Raw genomic sequence first — 20,927 nt, forward strand, 5'->3', positions numbered from 1 at the left:
TAGAGGAGGCGTGGGAACTAGGCTACTTTGAGTGTATCTCTTTGGCTTTGTATAGCCTGACTTTTGAATTGTATAAATGTGTTAAATTAAGGAAAACAAATGCAACAGTGGAAAATAAAGTGAAACAAATCAACTTAATTGTACATGAGATTAAAAAAAAAAAAAAAGAATGATCCCAAAGGTCATTTGAACACAGTCTTTTTTTTACTGAGCCTGCATAGGATGTAGGTAGGTATCCCTACTTTCTGGAAGTTCTCATTTCACCACTAAACTTTTATGGGAGACTGGACATTAATGCCATAATGCTTCCTCCCCCCCTCAAAAGTGAAAATCCTCTTCAGATTTCTTTCATTTAGCAAAAACAGGTATAATGTGGGTTTTTCTTTTTTTTTTTTTTCCTTTTAGGGGTGTGGGCCAGAACCGGCAGCAAAGGTTGGGCGGTTTTTCATTAAAGTGAAGTGGCATAATGTGAGCTTTCAGGGAGCAGGGGTGAGGAGATACATTATGACTTAGAAAAGATTTCGCTGGAATCCTCTACTTTCAGATAGCCTGGGTAGGGGTGGGGAATCTGTATTCTAAGAATATACAGAATTGCCTCTGCTCAGTATTTTCATGTTAGAAGCATATGCCGGTGTTATAATTTTGAAAACTAATGCAAATACGGTAAAGCAAATAAATTATGTCAGAGTTACCCAGAGCAAGCTTTTCTGTGTACGAGTATGACAACGTATATCTCGCTCAAAATTTTTAAGTTATCTGCCCTAAACCTGAAATTAGTCATTTTTCCAAAAAGCTCTGCTTCTCTTAATAGGAAGTGGCATTTAAAAAACATAATCCAGACACGAGAGAATACTAAAAAAAATTGTTCTCTGTATCCTTTTGTTGCCCATGCCCCTGGACGCAGCTGCTTTGGTTTAGTTTTACCTCCAGCTCACAATGGGAGTAGTAGATGAGTTTAGAGGGGGTGAGTGCTGTCAGATGGTAAAGAACATTAAATGCCTCTTATCTAACTCTGGACATTAGGTGATCAGTGGAGGGGAACGGTTGAAGGGTACGGGGACAGTGGTGCCTGCTGTTGACAGCAACAAAGAATAATGCTTAGCCTGATACACGTTATGTACTTAAGTTATGTCATCTGGATTTAACATTGGGGTTCATAATTTCTTATTTGCCAGTGTTCCATAACTTAGTTCTTGAATGAATACAAAACCTCTTATATAGCTTTGCAAATTTGGATCATATGTCTTGTTCTGTCACTGGACCTCCTGGGCTTAGCTCAGCAGGATCATAGTTTTACCTTGCTATCAAATTGTCACAATTGTAAATACCGACTGAACTCTAAATAAGTGAGTAAATGGTATGCTTGGCAGTGCAACACTTGCATTAACCCAGATCGTCCCCAAATCTACTTATCAGGAAATGTGTTTACTTTGTCGTCACTGTCTATTTTGTAAATCATAGAAATGATACACCTAGGAAAAAGGATAATGGATACAGTACACACTATTAATGATTGAGAAATTAGTGGTCCTCCTACCCTCGCCCTCATTTCCTAGAGATTTTTTTTAAGATTTTATTTATTTATTCATGAGACACACACACACAAAGGGGGGGGGAGGGAGAGAGGGGGGGAGGGAGAGAGAGAGAGAGAGAGAGAGGCAGCGACACAGGCAGAGGGAGAAGCAGGCTCCATGCAGGGAGCCCGACATGACATGGGACTGGATCCCAGGTCTCCAGGATCAGGCCCTGGGCTGAAGGTGGCGCTAAATCACTGAGCCACCCGGGGTGCCCCTCCTAGGGATGTTTTTATTTTAACCTTGGTTACCACCATTATTCTAAATAATAGTCCAGTAATTTTTGATTTATAGGCTTTCTCATTTGAAAGATGAAGAATTAACTCACCTACACATAATAATTTTGGTTTCCTTTCTATGCCTCCTTTGAATTTGTTGGTTAAATTGTTATTTTTGATCTTTATTGATGATCTTTAAAATGTTAATATACTGGAATCTCTACTTTTGGTTCTGTTTTAGACACTATCCCTTGATTCATAATTATTCAGATATATACTACCTCTATGTTGCTTTCTATGTTTTCTCCCCTGCTCCACTTCCCATCCTTCATGAGCTTTATTTTTTTTTTTTGTATATTAACGAGGTTTTGGCATTGATATTCTGTTCTATAATCATAATCATGTGTTTAGTGCTTTGTCATGGGTTTAAAATGGATAGATAAAATTTACAGTATCATGATATGTAAATATTATTTACTGTAGAACTAAATAATGTGATTAGATTCTCAGAAAATTAATCGTATATCCTCAAATTTGTGCTGCTTGTAAGAGAATGATCTAAGTGTCAAGACCAATGAGATTCTCTTCTTCTCTTTTTAATTGTTATAAAAATATGTATATTTTATTGAAGTTCGATTTGCCAGCATATAGTATAACACCCAGTGTTCATCCCGTCAAGTGTCTCCCTCAGTGCCCGTCACCCAGCCACCACATCTTCTCAGAACCCACTTTCCCTTCTACTACCCCTTGTTTGTTTCCCAGAGTTAGGAGTCTCTCATGTTTTGTCACCCTCTCTAATTTTTTCCCTCATTTTCCCTCCTTTCCCCTATAATCCCTTTCATTATTTTTTATACCTTTTTGATATGCCATAAATTGCTCAAATTAATGCCATAATTTAGTGAATTTTGCTTTTGACCTTTCATGACTTTCTTGTGCTTTTTAATTTTGACTAGAGCTTATAATTGTATTTCTTTTCTTTTTGAGAAAATAAGTTGTATCATGACAGCATGGTACTTGGATCTTTCAGTTCCCTCTTAAATCATAATATTTCTTGAGTATAATGTATTTCCTTTGAAGAAACTTTCCTTGAGACCCTCTATCTGCTGGTTCTAATTTACATGAAGCCAATACTTCTTTTGCTACACTTTGTAGTAGTAGTTTCTACTGTTTCCACTGTACTGGTAGTAGTAGTTTCTATGTGTTTTTTAGAAGCCATGAGTTCTTATTTCCTAGATTCCTTTCCCATGTTCTTAAGGACATCCTCAAGTATATTTTTTATAAAGTGTCTGGTAGGTAAACTTAATGACCTTATGTATGAGAATATCTATCTTTACTCTTCTTTGATAGTTTTTCTGGGTATAGAATTCAAGTTTTAAAATCTCATTTTTCTTTAGAACACTGAGGCACTGCTCTATTGTCTGTAGTGTCCAATCAATCTTGAGTCCATATCTTTCCGTAATTCTGAAAAATTTCTCTTCTAGCTTTCCACTGATTATTTTCTCCCCTCCATGTTTTGCTTTCTTTCCCACCTGGAACAGTGATTAGGTAGATGTTGATCTTCTGGATTATTTTTCTATGTTTCTTACTTTTTAAAAAATATCCCATATTTTATTTCCCAAGTTCTTTTAACACTTTAGGTTTGTTTTTATTTAGACTGTCTTATTTTTAATTTCTTTTTAAAAATATTTTATTTATTTATTTAACACAGAGAGAGAGAGAGAGAGAGAGTAAGCACAAACAGGGAATGGCAAGCAGAGAGAGAAGGAGAAATAGGTTCCCTGTGGAGCAGGAGCCTGATGCGGAGCTTGATCCCAGGATCCTGGGATCATGACCTGAGCCAAAGGCAGATGCTTAACTGACTGAGCTACTCAGGTGTCCCTTATTTTTAATTTCTAATATTTGTTTTAAAAATTATACTATTGCTCCTATTTAGTAGTAGCCTCTTCTTGTTTTGTAAATTTCTTTGAGTGTATATTGATTATTAGTCTCAAAACCTCTTTCCTCTAAAGTCAGAAATTCTTTGATCCTTCTCTTTACTGCTGGTTTCCTCAAATATCTGCTGATCCTTGGATATCTTTTCATACTGTGAAAGCACAGAGAAAGCACACGTGGTTGGTGTGGATTTCCTCTGCTATTTCCCTGACATACCTCATTCCCCTCCAAATGGAGCAGTTGCCTGAAAGTTTCAGTTTGTGGGTGGTAGGTCCATCCCAGGCTTCACATTGGTTTTTTTTCAGGTGAGGCAAGGGATCTTGTCTCTTCAGAAATCAAAATAAGATGGCTTTACTTTGAGATTCCACCATCCACATTTGAGGTCTGGAATTCGTCCTGGTACATTTTCCATGTTAGAAAGGGTTCTCTGGTTTATGCTGGGGTATACACTGTATCTGCCAATCTCTCTGTCCATCTGGGCATGATGAATAAGAAAGATGCTTCGGGGCACAGTTGTCACATATATCATTTATTGACATCATTCTGATTTCACAAAGAAATCTCCTCCATCCTTCCTTCATCAATTCTGCAGCCTTCCCTTATGCCTTCTCAAGGTCAATTATGAATGAGGAGTTGATGGGCATTTGGGGGAAGGCGGTTACCTTTTAACAAATCCTTCATATGTGGTCTGGCTTCTCTGTTTAGAATGTGGGGGCCTTTACCTTTGCTCCCAGCCTTAGTGCTTCAGCAGCAACTGAGACCAGAAGAATAGTCATCTTTTAACATCTGCTTGAACCCAGAAGAGTACTGTATGGGCTATGCACAGTCCAGACTCTTCAGACGAGAATCTCTCCAGGTCTGAGACTATATCCTTCCCATCTTAATTTCTGTCCACCAATGATGCTGATGCCAGGAGATGAGGGCAGGAAGACTGGATAATTATGGTGTGGGTGAGCAAAAAAGGGAACATCAGAGGAAGGGGAAGGCTCTCAGAGGCCCTGAGGAGTCCAAGTGGGGCAAAGGCCCCCCCTGAATTGTTCCTCCAAAGTCTGAGATCCTGGTTGTGATGCTTCAATGATCCCAGAGCCCAAGCTTCTGTTTTTCTTGAAATAATATGACCGAGGCTACAGACTTAACTTTGTAAAGTGTCAAGCCTTGGGGCGAAAAAAGAGAAATAAAACAGACAAAGAAATAAAAAAGACAAAGCCCGCTGGTTAAAGACGGGAAGAGTGCCCTGTCTGCTGTGAAGCTGTGCTGGGCCCCGAGTGCCGCGGCTCCGCATCTCCAGCTGCCTGGTGCGTTTATGCCTCACTCTGAAAATGTGAAATTGTGTTCTCTTCCGTCAGGAGAAAACCTTCTTGACAGTTGCAAGTGCTCGGCGGGAGTGTCGGGAGCGCGGCGGTGCAGGCGCAGCGATTAGGCCGGGCGCCTCGCCGGCTGACAGTCTGTCACTCCCGGGGGTTAATCCGGACCCCGGGGCTCCTCAGGGAGAAGCCGCCCGGACAGACGGACAGACGGACAGATGCAGGCAGAAAGAAGCCTCACCCTCGCTCGCTCGCTCCTCAGCCGGCTGCAAAGAAGGGGTCCTGCCACGGAGGGGAGGGAGCCCCTTTCCCTTGGGGGGGCTGAGATAATCCAGAAAATCTGCTCACGTTCCAGTAGAGAAAAGTGCCGTGCCGCCCTGGGCCCCTCGGGTTTCAGCACTCCAGACGTCCTCCACAATCCTGTTACACACTGGGAAGAAGGTAATCGGAGCTCACAGTTTTGTTGCACCCGAGACTACAGGCTCTGGGCATACCGTGCTTTCAGTGCTGGACCTTTGCACCTGCTCCAGGGAAGGTATCACTGTCTCCATCTCCCCTGCATGTAGGTGGAAGAGCCCAAATTTGAAGGCGGCGCTGGCTGGCTTCAGAGGGCTTTCTCTTCCATTAAAATCCACGTTTAGCAAAGTACAGAGTAATTGTCACGCGCTGCATTTAAAATCCCCTTCCTGGAATATGAATAATAGTGAAGGGGAATATAAGGGAAGGGAGAAGAAATGTGTGGGAGATATCAGAAAGGGAGACAGAACATAAAGACTTCTAACTCTGGGAAATGAACTAGGGGTGGTGGAAGGGGAGGAGGGCGGGGGGTGGGGGTGAATGGGTGACGGGCACGGAGGGGGACACTTGACGGGATGAGCACTGGGTGTTATTCTGTATGTTGGTAAATTGAACACCAATAAAAATTAATTTAAAAAAAAATCCCCTTCCTCCACTCATTGGATGATTTTCGGTAAATTAACCTCTTTGGGTTTCAGGTTTCTTATCTATAAAATGCGGATGATAATATCAACTTTATATCCTGTGGTGCAGGTTAAATAAAAAGTATAGATTGTATATAATTACAGACTACATATGGCACATATACAAATATATGTGATATATAACATATACATCTAGAGCTCTATATTACATTTATGTAAGTACATTAATATCATATTTATGTTATATAAATATATAATATGCATATTATATATATGACATACACATGACTTAATACAAGCCTGGTGCCTAGTACACATTCAATAAATATTTGTTGAGTAAGTGAATAAAGAACTATAATAGTCTTCTAGGACACCCATTTCCTCATAGCAGGGTTTCACCTTCAGCACTGACACTTGAATTTGGACATTTGAACATTTGGGACTGGTTAATTCTTTGTTGTGGGGGGCTGGCCTGTGCATCATGGGTGTTTAGCCGCATCCCTGACCACTAGCCACCATGCCAGGGGCAATACATCCCTCCTCAACTGTGATAACCAAAAATATCTCTGGACATTGCCAAATGCTCCTTTGGGGGCAAAATTGAGAACCGCGGCCTTAGAGGGAACCAATTCTGCCTTGGACACCATAGAGGAAAAATGTGTAAGTAATAAATATTTAGATAGGGGCACCCGTGTGGCTCAGTGTTTGAGCATCTGCCTTTGAAAGGCGCAGGTGGTGATCCCAGGGTCCTGGGTTCGAGTTCCACATCAGACTCCCCATAGGGAGCCTGCTTCTCCCTCTGCCTATGTGTCTGCCTCTCTGTGTGTCTCTCACAAATAAATAAATAAATAAAATCTAAAATAAATAAATAAATAAATAAATAAATAAATAGTTTAGATAGCTAATGGTAAAAAGTATAGATCTTGTGGGCAGCTCATCTCCGTTGCAGCTCCGTGGCTCTGCCGCTGTAGTACAAGAGCAGCCATAGACGAAATGTATACCAATGAGCATTATGGTGTTCTATGAAAACTTTACAAAACTGGACTGGCCCAAAGGTGGTTGTTTGGTGTCCCTACTAGAGCAAATGCAGAATGAACAGAAGAGGAGCATTCTTATGGGAGAGGCCACACTGTTACTGAGTCATATGGCCTGGGACTGGCCCTACATGTAGGCAGAGGGGATTTTGTCTATATGTGGACTGTGAGAAGGACCCCTATAAAGCCTTTTGCCTCATGGGCTGATCAGGCACCTGCAAAATCATAACAGAAGGGTTATCTTGTGGAAAGCCAAGCATGGCTTTGATTAGTACCCTCTTCATAAGAGAACCTTCCTACAAGAGAGCTAGAAGGTAAAGCTGCGTTCAATGAGTACCACCTACATATGAATGAGTTTCTCCATTCAGAGGGATTCTGAATCCTCTGTAGCCACTGAACCCTATAAGAGGATGAGGGAGATGACAGGACCGAGAAAGAAGGGGCAAATACATAAAAATGTGCAGCAAGAGTCCTAAACATAAACTTGCAGACTTCTCAAATCTTCTAATAAAGAACATCTCTAGTTTCAACTGAGGAGGAAATGACACAAAAAGTCAACTCTATTATTTGGCAAGGGTGTAATTAGGCTCACAAATGGAACTTTATTAATAAGGAGCACTGCAATCCTTCTCTAAGTAGTACTCTACCACCATTGTGTCAGTTGCCTGCAGGTTAAAGCCTGTCCCCTGTTATCATGACGATGCCATACCCATCATCTCAACACAACACAAATATCATCCTGCCACAGACACACTTTCCTGGTGCCACGGTTAGAATCCTTGTCAAGTGCAAGCAAGAGGGTGGTAGCTGGAAAGTTAAGGAATCTGAACTAGATTTGTTTGGGATTCATGCCTTACCTCATTTGGCTCATATCTACCTCCTGTTGCACAAGAAAACAGTTAAAATATCTCTGACATGAGGGCATGCCTTCTTTTTGACATTACTGTTATACTTTCTTTGGCAGATGGGGGAACCAGTGAGTTGTAAGCAGCAGTCATGAGAGGCTTTAAGAAAAGCCGTTTACTTTAAAAGGATTAACTCAGTTGTTAGATCCATTTTGCCTGTCTGCTCTACCCCTTCAGTTCTGCTTGAAAGTTAGTTGTAATGGCTGGAGCTTTTGCAACCACCCTGTAATCAGGAGTCTGGGCTGCCGGTGACATAAAAGCTGCCATCAAGTCCTGGATAGGGTATCCTTGGACCTATCATTTAGGAATGAAAACCAAATGTCTTTAAGACACTATCTGGGGAGCCTTTGCTATAACAACTGTAGTAGCTTAAATATGACCACAGATTCTTTTCCATTCTTACCATGGAGCAGTAGAATCTGTTTCTCTTACCTTTAAATCTAGGCTAGCCTGTGGCCTGTTCTGACCAACAGGATGTGGAACCAGTGATATCTGCTGGGTCTAAGCCTTAAGGTATCTTCAGCTTCTGCCTTCTCCACTTAGTACATTCCCTGTTGGAACCCAGCGGTCATGCTGTGAGAAACTCAAGGCACACAACAAGACCCCATCGAGAAAAGCTGAGACACTCTGATCAACAGCCCAGCTCCATTCTCTGTTGATAGCCAGCACTGACTTCCAGCCAAGTAAGTCAGTCTTCTAGAATGTTCCAACCGAGTCACACCTCCAGATAACTGCAGACCCTGCTAATACCACATCAAGCCAAAAAACCACAGAACTGATCCCAGTCTTCCATTTGACAACACAAAAGTATCAGATACATTGAGTCCTCTCAGATGTACCAACCCATCAAGTCTCCAGATAACTGCAGCCCCACTCAGATAAGTTGACACCACCTAGGACAAAAGAACCACCTGGCTAAGCCTAGTCAACCTATAGTTTCATAAGAGATAATAAACTAAGAAATCATAAAACATTATAAAAAAATAAAAATTAGTAAAATAAATTGTTTTAAGGCACACCACAATGGTGACTGGAAATAGAAACCACGCTGGATAGAATCAAGGTTGCAGCCCTGTGCAAGCAGGGAAGTGGAAAAACAGAAAAACTTGAAGTCTTGAGCACGCATTAATCATTTAGAGATGTAAGGGCTTAATTCTCCATCTAACTGAATGTTTTGAAAGCCCCTGAACTGAGAAATAAACATGAAACTGGTCTTATCTTTAGATCTAGGGGCTAACCAGCACAAACCATCTGCAGGTCTCCTTTTGATAAATCCATAAGAGAGAATTACAAAGCACACAGGGAAATACAATGTATAACTTGCAGTATGTAGTGATGGAGAAAAGTTCGCAGCCCCAAGTGGTAGGCAATAAGAAAGGAACTTTAAAATGAATGTTTAACAGGCAAAAATAAAGGATTAGATCTGGAAGGCAATAATGGGCTGTTACAAAAAATGAGCAAGAATAGTTGGATAAAAAAGTTAAATTGGTATTCTAGAAGTGAAAAACTAAAAATAATTGAAATGTAAAAAGTCTCTCTCTCACACACAAAGATTTAGTAATTAGAAGCCAGATCTGAAAAATTAGTTAAAATGGATCACAAAAATGCTAAATAGATAGAAAGAAGAAAGAAGAAAGAAAGAAAGAAAAGAAAGAAAGAAAGAAAGAAAGAAAGAAAGAAAGAAAGAAAGAAAGAAAGAACGAGGGATCCCTGGGTGGCGCAGCGGTTTAGCACCTGCCTTTGGCCCAGGGCACAATCCTGGAGACCCGGGATCGAATCCCACGTCGGGCTCCCAGTGCATGGAGCCTGCTTCTCCCTCTGCATATGTCTCTGCCTCTCTCTCTCTCTCTATCATAAATAAATAAAAATTAAAAAAAAACTTAAAAAAAAAGAAAGAAAGGACCTTCTACTATAGGTCTGATGGGGATTCTAGGAAGAGAGAATATGAAGTAAATGTGGTGGGTTGGATAATTCTTCTAGAAATAACTATCTGAATCCTTGAGTTAAAAATTATTCTTACTTCCAAACAATAGCATTTTCTGCACATTGAATTATAGACTAAGATATTTACATATATGCTATATATGTACACACATATATATACACACTATATATAATATATAGCATATATAGTATATATAAACATTTTATATATATATAATTTAGAAGCAGTTGTGGCTTTATTAGAAAAGAACTCATTTTCATATCATATCTTTTGTAATTTCTAGTCATGGTAAGCCTGGATGTTTGGTCTTTCTTCTTCACTTTCTCTGGCCCCCTTCCCCACCCCTGTGCCTTCTCTCACTGTGCTCCCTTATCAGGGATGGCCAGTCCCATCTCCAGTGCCTGCCAGAGCTCTGCCACCTTTCAGAAGCCTCATCAGACAACAGTAGGGCATTGTCTCTATTTTCTCTAAAATTTTACAGCCCGGAAATTGGTTCACTTATTTGACTCTTGGCTTTTTAATGAGCTCTTTGGAAGCTCTTTCAGGGCCTCAGTTCATATTTCTCTGGGATCTCCTGTGACTTGATTTAGTTCATTAATATAGAGGGATAACCCTTTGAAAACGTGTGAGAGTGATTCCTGGGAAGATGAAAGGGATAACTATGATAAAGGGTTTGAAAGCATTTATGAGTGTGACTTTACCCCCGCTGGCTCTCCACACAAACACAAATGCACCATCACTGCAGCCTTAACTACTCCTACTGTGGCCACTATTAGTACTATTACTGCAGATGTCTAGCCAAGGGCCCCAAGTGAAACACAAAAGGCTTGAGTGGAATCTCCCAAGAAACTGGGATGAGAGGATGACTGAGTGGGGGTGTAAACAGGTAGAGGGAAAAGTTCTGAAAGGTAGGGGAAAGGTGGGAGGAACGGAGCTAGGGGTGAAAGAATACTAGGAGAGGAGAAGAACAGAGACCCGAGAGTCATGCCCCAACTGGCTGGGATGCTGGGAGGAAAAAGAAGTGAGACAAAGCATGACAAAAATGGCGTGATGGAGTTTATTCCCATGGGAGGGAAGACATTGAAGCCACTCCATCCTGTAAAAGATACAGAGGCTACGTGCCCAAGAGCAATCCTAATGAACGTCTCAGGGAAACAGGGTTCTCAAACCCACAGAACCACTTCCCTGGAGATGTAGCTTCATTCCTTCAGTGACCCAGATTCTTGGAGTAATTAGCAACGATCTCAGAGGTCATAGAGGCCGAGAGCCTTCTCTAGGTACAGCCTCAAATCAGTCCAGCCTGGATGTGACCTGGAGCTTTGTGGATGTGACAGTTTGAGCTCAGCCAAGAGATGACTATGTTGACTCTTTTCCCCCACAGTGATAAAGCTAGAGAAATAACCTGGATTGATATTACCAAAACCACAGATAGATTTGTCATAAGCATCAGTCCTTAAACACTGACCAACTGGGTTGATTTCCATAGCCTTTAATTTTTTACCATCTTCAGAGGGAAAATACCTTTAACCCCAAATTTCTCTAATATTCTGGATGAAGTTCCTATAATTTTACCCCTCCAAAGTCAGATCATTCTTCTCTTGGTTAATTTATTAACTGAGCTTTCTATATTGTGTGTGATGGCTCTTGATTCAAAAGTCCTGCTAAACACATCAATCTGTCTAGTTGCTGACTTTCAACTTCTTGGTTCAATCAATCACAAAGCATCCTAATCCTCTTTGGCTTGTCCTGAATTATATTTGATACCAGTCCAACCTTATTTTTAATAAGCTCACCTAAGTAATTTGCATATAACAAACAAATTAGATCTTCCAATGATTATTTATAGGGTGCCACAGCCATAAATCAATCTAGAAATAACCTGCTTCTAGAGGCCTTCTGGTGAAATAGGAAACAGAACCTAGAAAACAAATTAAAGTTAATTCCTTTGCTAAGTTCAATTTGTTCTTTACAACTATGCCGTTCCATCTGTCATTTACAATTAACTGTTAGATTTAAATCAGGCATAAAAGTCACACTACTGTTTTAGATGTTTGGCATTGATTCTTTAATTATTTTAATTATTTTGAGCATGAGCATCATAAATTTGTGGTGTTTCTCTGTTCTACTTTAATGGCTCATCCATAAGCATACATGTGGAATGGTACAGAGTAGAGATATAGAAGACATATAGTATTTGTGGATTCACTACTACGTTATCACCTCCAACTTTCCCTCTCTAAAGTAAGGGGAATGGGGCCTATGTATAAGTTTCAAGTGGTCTGCAAACTCTTGAAATGATGTGTAACCTTTTTAATGTGTTTTGTGCATTTTTTTCCCTTTAGAGAGGTCTAGAGCTTTAATCAGAATTAGAACCTACTTCTAACATCAAAAGGTTAAGAAACACCAGACTAGAATATATTTCACTCCTATTTCAGTACTTACATAATATAATTTGATTATTACTTTATGTTCTCAGGGAGAATTCTATTTTTCAAGAATTCAGATTTTTATTCACTCAAGTGTGCTATCTAATGTCAACATACCTATAAGTGTGAGGTATGAGCAAGGATGGACTTTTGATAAATTATCCTGGGAAAATTGGTCACTCATATAGGAAAAAAAAAAAAAAAAAAGAATCCCTACCTCACACCATACACAAAAACTAAATTCCAGATATATTAAAAACCTAAACATGAAAAACCAAAATGAAAAACTTCAGAAGATATGAGAGAATATCCAGCAGCAAAATATTTCTAAGATAAGACAAAAATTTATGTCATGGTAAGAAAACATGGATACATTTTACTATACTATAGTTGTGAACTTCTGTGTGATCAAAGACTTATTGACAAGACATACACAAACTAGAACAAGATACTTCAAAAACACATAACTCACAAAGTGTTTATATTTTGAATATATTAAAATTTTCTTTCTCTATATTAATAAAAAAAGGTAAAAAAAAAGAAAGTGGGGAAAAGATGTAGAGAGGTAATATAAGGTAGAGGTGCTATGAAAGGTCCATACTCTTCACATCCCTTCAAGTTCTAATGTGCCCTACTGTTTCTAGAGCCCTGATTCTACTATTTATTTTTAAATTTGTTCTGTGCGGGGATCCCTGGGTGGCGCAGCGGTTTGGCGCCTGCCTTTGGCCCAGGGCGCGATCCTGGAGACCCGGGATCGAATCCCACGTCGGGCTCCCGGTGCATGGAGCCTGCTTCTCTCTCTGCCTCTCTCTCTCTCTCTCTCTCTGTGACTATCATAAATAAATAAAAATTTAAAAAAAAATAAATTTGTTCTGTGCTATTTGCTGTGGTTACCTATTTCATTTGGGCAATTCTTTATATTAAATCTCTTGAGATGAGCACTATGTTTTGAACTTTTAAATATATTTATTAGACAGCCCCCAGCACATCACTGAATATCTAGGAGAAACACACAAAATGCCATAAACATACCTTTTTCTACATTAGACATCCCTAAAATTGAGATGCACATTGCAATCTATGGCATTTGACCCATCTGCCAGGTGGCTTTTGAGCCATAGTTACTTTTAACTGAACAAGCATGAAGTTGGTTATCACTATTCATCATTATCATCACTTATATTGAATCATATGCATTGTTGGAACTATACTTGTTGAGTTTAATTATTATTTAAATATAATTTTCAAGATAACACTATCAGGATGCCTGGGTGGTTCAGCGGTTGAACATCTGCCTTTGGCTCGGGGCTTGATCCCATGGTCCTGGGGTCAAGTCCCACATCGGGCTCCCTGCATGGAGCTTGCTTCTCCTTCTGCCTACATCTCTACCTCTCTCTCCATGTCTCTCATGAACAAATAAATAAAATCTTAAAAAAAAAAAAGATAACGCTACCATTTGACATTGGACACAAAAAGTTATAGTGAAAATAGAAGGCATGAAAATGAAGTAGTGGGAAAAAAGCAAATACTCATCTTCAGCAAGTGGCCACGTCTTTTTGCAAAATGAAGCTCAAGTACTTTAGGAGTCTCAGAAAAGAAGGAACTCACAAGTAGATAAAGCTTTCCCTGGAAATATGTGCAAAAGGATTGTCTATCATAGGCCAAGCAATGCAACCCAAGGCAAAAGGAATTGCCAAGTCTCAGAAGGAAGTTCAAAGGAAGAAGGGGCTGATGTAAATGATTCAAGCTGCCTTTTATTCAGTCAAAAAAATGTCAGCAAGAAAACTTGAAGAATGCATGTTAGCAGCTTGGAATAATATTCTAGACATAATAGTGGGTCACTCTTTAAGACATGCTGCCTTTTCAGATGTACTCTATGATATCATGTGGATAAACACAAATGTGGACTCTCAAAGCAGATTCTGAGTATGAAGAAAATTTGGAAATATTTTAATTTATTTCACTTTTATTTTTTCTGTATGTACAATACTGATATTTGATAAAAGTGTGGGTGAATATGTCTAGAAGATATCTTTCAAAAGCTTGCAAAATAAACACTACTAACTGATAAAAAGAATCAAACTGTGTCATAGTTGCATATAAATAAAGGTACATCTGATAGTTAAGGTAATAGAAGTGATTGTTTTCATTAGGTTGTCATCTACCCTTTCACTAATCTGACCTGGCCTTGTGAATAGCTTTGATGGAGAGATTGTAGTAAAAGTGCTGATTCCAGGCCAACCTTTAAAAGACCTGGCAGCTTCAGCTTTTATTCTCTTGGAACCCAGACACCCTTCCATAAGGAAGCTAGCCTAGACTCCAGGAAGAGGGAGTTCATGTGGGGGAGGAATGAAGCACCTCTGTGATCACTAGGATCAAATGTCAGAGAAATGAGAGCGGCCTTATTGGATGTTCCAGCCCAAGCTGAGTGCAGCTGCATGAGTAATCTCAGCTAACACAACGCAGAACAGAACCACCCAGCTGAGCCCAGACAACCTGCAGAACTATAAGCAGTGATAAATCATCATTGTTTTAAGAAACTAAGTTTTTTGAAGGTGCTTTCTTTTTTTAAAAGATTTTATTTATTTATTCATGAGAGATACAGAGAGAGAGCAGAGACAGGCAGAGGGAGAAGCAGGCTCCTTGCAGTGAGCCTGAGGTGGGATTTGATCCCAGTACCCCGGGGATCATGACCTGAGCCAAAGGCAGACCTCAACCACTGCTCAGTGGCCCTTGAAGCTGCTTTCTTATGCAACGATTGGTAACTAAAAGGGGTTGTTACCATCACAGAAACCTCAACATGCGGAACAAAATACCAAGAGGAGGCTGTGAGGACAGCAAGAAGATGGCAGAAAAGTAGCAAAACTGCTCTTCATGAAGGCTAGTAAATGGTGAAAACTCAGGGTGGGCATTGCTATTAAAGCCTGGGGGAAAAGGGAACAATAACAAGCAATGGCACAACTATGAACAAAACTGCCACCTGGTCTAACATGGAAAAAGAAGAATTATCAGGTAAACTTGTGCATGTAGCTCAAAGTGTTTCCATGCAGACTGTTGAAAATACCAATAGCTGCTTTTAGAAACATAATACAAGGTTGCAAGAGAAAATTGAGTTAAAAATGAACTGTTTGGGTTTCAAGCATAATTTAGAAGAAATATAGAAGACTTAGAACATTTTCTCCAGCTGACAAAATATTTTCAAAGGAAGGAATGGCCCCATGGAAAAGAAAAAGTCTAGAGTACTTCCAGTAAAAGCATCCTTTGGGTTGAAATTAAATCAATAGTGTAACAAGAAAGACTCTTTGTTTTGAAAGATTTAAAGCGGTGCTTGTAGGCCCTTTCAGCTAAGCAAAAGAGCCTCTAAAAATCTTAAGACAGTGTCTCTCAGAAGAGAATTCATTCATTCTTGGAAGGAATCACAGATGTGGATTTGAGGCATAGAATCAACCCAATGATAGAAAGCCCACAAATTTTTTAAGAGGATTGTATTAGTGAAAATAGGGAGATGTTGATCAAAGGCTTAAAAATTTCAGTTACAGGGGTGCCTGGGTGGCTCAGTTGCTTAAGCATCTGACTCTTGATTTCAGCTCAGATCATAATCTCAGGGTCATGAGATTGTGCTTCATGTCAGGCTCTGAACTGAATGAGGAGCCTGCTTAAGATTTTCTCTCTCCCTCTCCCTCTGCCTCCGCTCTCCCAACCCAGCTCACACATGCTCTTTCTCTAAAAAAAAAAAAATAATAATAATAATCAATCAGTTAAAATATGAATAGGTTCTGGGGATCTAATTTCTAGCATGGTGACTGTATTTAATAATGTGTCCATATTTGGTATCGTATACTTGAAATTTGCTGAGAGGAGATCCAAAGTGTCCTTATTCCTTTTGTTTTTCTTTTTTCCTTTGTTTTTCTTTTCTTTCTTTTTTTTAAGATTTTATTTATTTATTCACGAGAGACACACAGAGAGAGGCAGATAAGGTAGAGGGAGAAGCAGGCTCCCTGAGAGGAGCCTGATGAGGTACTTGATCCCAGGACTCTGGGATCATGACCTGAACCAAAGGTAGATGCTCAACCACTGAGCCACCCAGGTGCCCTGTGCCCTGTCCTTATTCAAAAAAAAAAAGTAACTATGTAAAGTAATGAATGTATTAATTAGCTTGATTTTAGCAATCATTTTACAATGTACAATTATATCATCACACTGGACTTCTTAAATAGATACAACTTTTATGTCAATTATACCCTCAAGAAAGCTGAAAAATTAAAGATAAGTAAATAATAAATTAAAGAATTATTTTACTATTTAAGTGAGAATTTATTCCTTTGCTCTTTATTCTGTGCCATTGGTCCATATGTCTGTCTAAATGCCAGTACTATACTGTTCATTTTTTTTAATTGTAGCTTTAAAATATGTTTTTAAATCAAGAAGCGTGAATCCTTCAACCCTGTTCTTTTTCAAGATTGCTTTGGATACTCAATGCCCCTTGGGTTCCAGATGGATTTTAGGATGGTTTTTTTCTCTTACTGTATTACACACATGGTCATGATCTTTGACAACGATTACATTGAATCTAGAGATTGCTTTGGTAGTTTGTCATCTTAAAAATGTTGTCTTTTAATCCATGAATATGGAATGTTTTCCCATTTATTTAGGTCTTTTTAAAAAACATTTTATTTATTTATTCATGAGAGACAAACACAGAGAGAGAGAAACAGAGACACAGGCAGAGGGAGAAGCAGGCTCCATGCAAGGAGCCCGATGAGGGACTTGATCCCGGGACGCCAGGATTGTGTCCTGGGACGAAGGCCGGTACTAAACTACTGAGCCAACCAGGGATCCCTATTTAGGTCTTCTTTAATTTCTTCCAGCAATGTTTTATAGTTTTCAGTGTACAGGTCTCTTGTCTTCTTCATTAAGTTCATCCACTTGCTGTCTCTCTCTAAAAATAAAATAAATAAATCTTTTTAAAAAAGGGTTAAATATGGGCATATGTGTGCTCTTCTGATATAAGAGGAAAAGCCTTCAGGGTTTTGCCATTGAGTATAATGGTTGCTGTGGGTTTATAATATATAACCTTTATTATATCGAGATAGTTTTCTTCTATTTTTAGTTTGTTGGGTGTTTTGATTGTGAAAGGTGCTAAATTTTGTTAAATACTTTTTCTGCATTAATTGAAATAATCATGTCCTGTCCCCTCCTTTATTCTGTTAATGTGGTGTATTACATTGGTTGATGTAATACAAGAGTACATTGAGTAATACAAGAGTAGATTGAACTATTTTGCAATTTAGGAATAAATCACACTTGGTCATGGTATATCAACCTTTAAATATGCTGCTAAATTTGGTTTGCCAGTATTTTTTGAGGATTTTTTAAATCAATATTCATAAAGGATGTTAGTGTACAGTTTCCTTTCTTACAGTTTCTTTGTCTGGTTTTGGTACCAGGGTAATACTGGCCTTATATAATGAGCTTGAAAGCATTCTCTCCTCAGTTTTGGGGAAGAGTTTGAGAAGCATTGGTGTTAATTCTTCCTTAAATGATTGGCTAGTGAAGTCTGATTACTTACTGATTTTGATTATATGATTTTTGATTACTGATTCAATCTCCTTACTTTTTTTTTTTTTGAGGTAAGATTTTATTTCTTTATTCATGAGAGACACAGATAGAGGCAGCGACATAGGCAGAAGGAGAAGCAGGCTCCCTGCAGTGAGCCTCTCCTTACTAATCAAAGGTCAGTCATTTTCTATTTCTTCACAAATCAGTCTTGATAGGTTGTGTAGTTTTAGGAAGTTGTTTATTTCATCTTGCTTATCCAACATTTTACTAACCATTGCTCATAGTTGCTGTGACTGTGACCTTTATAATTCTTTTTATTTCTTCAACATTGATAGTAATGTTCCCACTTTCATTTCCGATGTGAATAACTTGTAATGTCTCTCTCTTTTTTTTTTTAATGTCTCTCTTTTTTATGTTCTTACTTTATCTATCTGAATTTTATCATTTTGGTGACTTGTTCAAAGAAGCAATGGTTGATTTTATTGATTTTCTTCCATATATTTTTTTCCTTTTCTCTATTTTATTTCTACCCTGATCTTTATTACTGTTTTTTCTTCTTCTAGCTTGGGGTTTAGTCTGCACTTCTTATTTTAGTCTCTTACTGTGTAAAGTTAAGTAGTTAATTTGAAATCTTTCTTCATTTTTAATGTGAGTATTTACAACTATAAATTTCCTTCTCAATAGTGCATTAGCTGCATCTGATGAGTTTTGGTGTGTTTTGTTTTTGTTTTCATCTGCCTCAATGTATTTCCTAATTTGACCCATTGTTTTTTTTTTTTTTTTAGTAGTGTGTTGTTTAGTTTCCACAATTTGTAAATCTTCTATTTTCCTTCTCTTACTGATTTCTAGTTTCATTCCATTAGGATTGGAAAACATACTTTGTATAATTACAGCCCTATAAAATTCATCAAGGCTTGTTTGTGGCCTCTCTATCCTGGAGAATGTTCCATGTAGACTTGAGAAAAATGTGTATTCCTCTGTTGTTGGGTGTAGTGTTCTTTATGTGTCCATTGGGTTCAATTGAATTCTAATGTTCTCAAATTCTCTATTTCTCTATTGATCTTCTGTCTGGTTATTCTATCCTATTGAAAATAGGATATTGAAGTCTTCAACTATTACTGTGGACTTCTGTAGTTTTCCCTTCCATTTTGCCAGTATTTGCCTCATATTTTAGAGCTCAAGTTTTGGCACATATACATTTAAAATTATATTTTCTTGCTGTATTGACTCTTTTACCAATATATATATTGGTAATATATATGTAATGTAATAGTTTTTGACTTAAAGCTTATTTCATCTAATGTTAGTATAGTCACCTCTCTTCTCTTTGGGGTACTGTATGCTTGGAGTATCTTTTTCCATCAGTTCACTTACAACTTATTTTTGTCTTTAGATTTGGAGTGAGTCTCTTATAGATAGTGTCTATTTGGATCATTAAAAAGAATCCATGCCTTTTAGTTGGGGGAATTTAATCCATTTGTTTTAAAAGTAATTACTGATAAGGAAAGACTTTTCTTATTCTGCTATTTGTTTTCTGTATCCTTTAGGGTTTTTTTTTTTTTATCCTTATTTCCTCACCTACTGCTTTCTTTTGTGTTTGGTTGATTTTTTTGTAGTATTACATTTTGATTCTTTTCTCAATTCACTTTGTGTATATTCTTTAATTTTTTAGTTGTTATGATAACTACATATAACATTCTAAAGTTGTAAAAATATAATTTGAATTGTACCAACTTATGTTCAGTTGCATACAAAAACTCTATACAGCTCCTTTCCCTTCCACTTATTTTAAATGTCCACTTATTTTAATGTCACATATTGCAACTTTATAATTTTTTGCATTTGTCTTTTAAACTCTAAAAACCAAAATTACAATAAAACCAGGTTTTATATTTGACCATATATTTACCTTGGCTAAAAATCTTTATACCTTCATGACTTCATGAAGTATCCTTTTATTTCAGCCTGGAGGACTCTCCTTAGCATTTTTTTATTGCGCAGTTTGAATGTTAATAAACACTCTTTTTTTTTTGCCTTTTTTCTGGGAATGTCTTATTTTTTTCCCCTAATTTTTGAAGGATGATTTTGCTAAATATAGAATTTTGGTTGGTAGCTTTTTTTCTCCCTCCTATAAGCCTTTTAATAGATCATGCTACTGTCTGCAAGGTTTTTTCTGATCAATTAGCCACTAATATTATTGAGGATCTCTCATCTCTGACAAATTACTTCTCTCTTGCTGCTTTCAAGATTTTCTCTTTCTCTTTTGACACTTTGATTATCATGTGCCCATTCCCATCATGGATCTCTGAAATTTATTTTTAGAGCTCTTGGGTTTGTAGACTTATGTATTTAATCAAACTTAAAAAGCTTTTGGCTATTGTTTCTTCAAATAATCTCTTTGACCCCCACTTCTTCTGCAATTCCCATAATGCATATGTTGTACAGTTTCATGATGTCCCACATGACTTTTTGGGTCTGTTCACTTTTCTTCTTTCTTCTTTCTGTCCCTCAGATTTATTATTTCAATTTTTCTGTCTTATGGTTACTTATAATTTCTACTACCTGCTCCAAAGCTGTTGAGACCCTCTAGTGATTATTGTGATTCAATTATTCCTTTTTCTCTAGTTCCAGTATCTTGTTTCCTTTAATAGCCTATCTCTCCATTGATATTCTTGTTTTGTTTATATATTATTTCACTGATTTCATTTTGTGTTTGTTTTAGCTCTTTAAGCATATATAAGAGAACTGTTGTACTGTAGTTATTTTGAAAGTCTGGTGTCTGTACTTCATCAGGGATAATTTTTATCAATTATTTTTTTTGAGTGGACCATGATTTACCATTTTGTTGTATACCTTATGATTTTTTATTGAAAATTGAGTATTTGGAAAATAAAGCCACTTCTCCCAGATTTCACAGAATGGTTTTGTGTAGGTTAATCATTCACTGAGTAGCTGGGTGTGCTCTGAGTCTAGGTATCAGCCTGAGGTGGAATCTTAGGGTCTTCTCAGGTCTTTTCTGAGTATGTGCCTTGCCTGGGCTTATGTGTAGCTTTCTCATTTTCCACTATAAACACCTCTTTTGAATGTCT

General features: G+C 38.1%; 1 long non-coding RNA gene across 1 annotated transcript in view; it reads left to right on the top strand.

Annotated features, from left to right (window-relative positions):
* The window catches only part of LOC129503633 (uncharacterized), a 141,573-nt gene extending 135,763 nt beyond the window's left edge, over nt 1-5,810 (top strand). The window contains exon 4 of the long non-coding RNA XR_008663229.1: nt 5,071-5,810. This is a non-coding gene — a long non-coding RNA (uncharacterized LOC129503633). The remainder of the gene's footprint in view (nt 1-5,070) is intronic.
* The last annotated feature ends 15,117 nt before the right edge of the window (nt 5,811-20,927 follow it).

This window comes from Nyctereutes procyonoides, unplaced genomic scaffold, assembly GCF_905146905.1.
Source record: "Nyctereutes procyonoides isolate TBG_1078 unplaced genomic scaffold, NYPRO_anot_genome, whole genome shotgun sequence".
Lineage (NCBI taxonomy): Eukaryota > Metazoa > Chordata > Mammalia > Carnivora > Canidae > Nyctereutes > Nyctereutes procyonoides.